The sequence below is a fragment of the Zeus faber genome (genome assembly GCF_960531495.2).
Source record: "Zeus faber genome assembly, chromosome: 9".
NCBI lineage: Eukaryota > Metazoa > Chordata > Actinopteri > Zeiformes > Zeidae > Zeus > Zeus faber.
In genome coordinates this window covers 2,732,934-2,735,553 of record NC_137197.1, presented here as the reverse complement: position 1 = coordinate 2,735,553, position 2,620 = coordinate 2,732,934, and positions in this window count along the sequence as shown.

Genomic DNA, 2,620 nt, shown 5'->3' with positions numbered 1-2,620 from the left:
TCCTGACTAGTGTTGAAATGTGGGCTAACCCCTACTAACTAGTCTTGACATGACAGTTAAACCCTACTCACTAGTCATAACATGATTGTTAAATCCGGCTAACTAATTTTGACATAAAGGATAAACCCTACTAACTAGTCCACATGAGGGTTAAACCAGTGACAGGCATCAAAAGCATAAAAAGGTAGGGTTACCCTAACCTCACATGGGGGTTAAACCCTACTAATTAGTCCCGACATTGGGGTTAAACCCTCCTGAGTAGTGCTGAGATGGAGGTTAAACCCTACTAACTAGCCCTGACGTGGGGGTTAAACTCTACTAACTAGCCTTGACATGGAGGTTAAACAATATTAACTAGTCCACATGAGGGTTAAATCCGACTAACTATTCCACTTAAAGGTTAACCCCCACTAACAAGCCCCGACATGGGGTTTAAACCACACTAACTCGTCCAGACACAACGGTTTAAGCCTACTTACTAATCCTGACATGGAGGTTAAACCCTACTAACTAGTCATGACATGGGGGTTCAACCCTACTAACTAGTCCTGACATGGAGGATAAACCCTACTAACTAGTCATGACATGGAGGTTAAACCCTACGAACTAGTCCTGACATGGAGTTTAAACCCTACGAACTAGTCATTGCATGGAGGTTAAACCCTACTAGCTAGTCCTGACATGGAGATTATATCCCATTAACTAGCCCTGACATGGAGGTTAAACCCTCCTAACTAGTCATGACATGGGGGTTAAACCCCATTAACTAGTCCTGACATGGAGGTTAAACCCTCCTAACTAGTCATGACATGGGGGTTAAACCCCATTAACTAGCCCTGACATGGAGGTTAAACCCTCCTAACTAGTCATGACATGGGGGTTAAACCCCATAAACTAGTCCTGACATGGAGGTTAAACCCTCCTAACTAGTCATGACATGGGGGTTAAACCCCATTAACTAGCCCTGACATGGAGGTTAAACCCTCCTAACTAGTCATGACATGGGGGTTAAACCCCATAAACTAGCCCTGACATGGAGGTTAAACCCTCCTAACTAGTCATGACATGGGGGTTAAACCCCATTAACTAGCCCTGACATGGAGGTTAAACCCTCCTAACTAGTCATGACATGGGGGTTAAACCCCATTAACTAGTCCTGACATGGAGGTTAAACCCTCCTAACTAGTCATGACATGGGGGTTAAACCCCATTAACTAGTCCTGACATGGAGGTGAAACCCTACTTACTAGCCTTGACGTGGGGGTTCAACCCTCCTAACTAGCTCTGACATGGAGGTTAAACCCTCCTAACTAGCTCTGACATGGAGGTTAATCCTGACTAACTAGTCCTGACTTGTATCTATATATGTGGTATGGTCACTGCGACTGGACTCCCGGTTCCCGGTTCCCGGTTCCACTGGTTTTGACGGACTCCCCGGTGCGCGCGCGCGTGCGTGTAGACACCGTGCACCGTTCATTCTGCAGCAAAACGTGTTTTGTTGACGCGCGGGGTCGGATCCGGTAAAGTTCACACTGACGCAGGTGATTTCACGGCGCCCGGTCCCGCCGGGGGCTCCGGTCCCCCGGGGGCTCCGGGGCTCCCCTTCATCATGCATCCTCCGCCTCATCCTCATCATCACCGGTTCAACGTACCTGCCGCCGCCACGCGTCCCACGGCGCCGGGCTCCGTCCGTCTCACCGCGTCCGCCTGTCTCACCGCGTCCGTCCGCGTCCGCGCCACGGGCCGTGCGCGTGGTGCGCGTGGGGCCGAGGTGGGCGGGGCGCGCGGCGTGCGGGCGCAGAGAGACGTAGAAGTGGACGCCATAGATCCAGGCACCGTCGCGATGCGTCAAGAGCGCCGCCATCTTGCTGCGGTTTCGGGTGCTTGGGCGATGCGTGACACTGCTGCAAGGTGACGCGCGGCGCTGGTTTATACCGAACTTCTTTTGATAATTGAATGATATATTATTATTAATAACAATAACAACAACCAAATGTTGTGTATTATGTCGTGTTTATTAACATTACCTGCTGCTTTCTTGGCCAGGTCTCTCTTGTGAAATGTTTTCAGAATCTCGACGAGGCTAACCTGGTAAAATGAAGGTAAAATTCAATAAATCCGAAAATATTAGTTATGAGTAACATTAATTATATTTGATTTTCTCCACATATTTTCCAAAAATCTCATGAACTGTCTAATTTATAAACAATAATTTAAATATTAATTGAATCATTCGGCGCCTTCAGCCGCTCCCTCTGCAGCAGACCGCACCAAGATGGCGGCGGTGTTTACGTGTCTCTCCCGGCGCAGAAAGGCTGATTTACATTTTTCAGATCTATAAACGCTGCAGCCAATCACCGCCAGCACTGCGCCAGGTGCGTCGCTTCCCTGCCCACGTTGTCAACCTGCAAACACCCTGACGACGTCTAATGTCGTTGGATTTTTATGTGAAATACATTGGATTTGCTCACTGCGACACCAAATTAAAACTGACGTGACAGAAACTGTTTAAGAAACCTTTTCTATTGTGACGTAAATTTGCGCAATAAACTCTTACTCTCAATATGTGCGTCACATATTTCTCCAGTACAGATACACAAAGATGTACAAGTATGGAAAC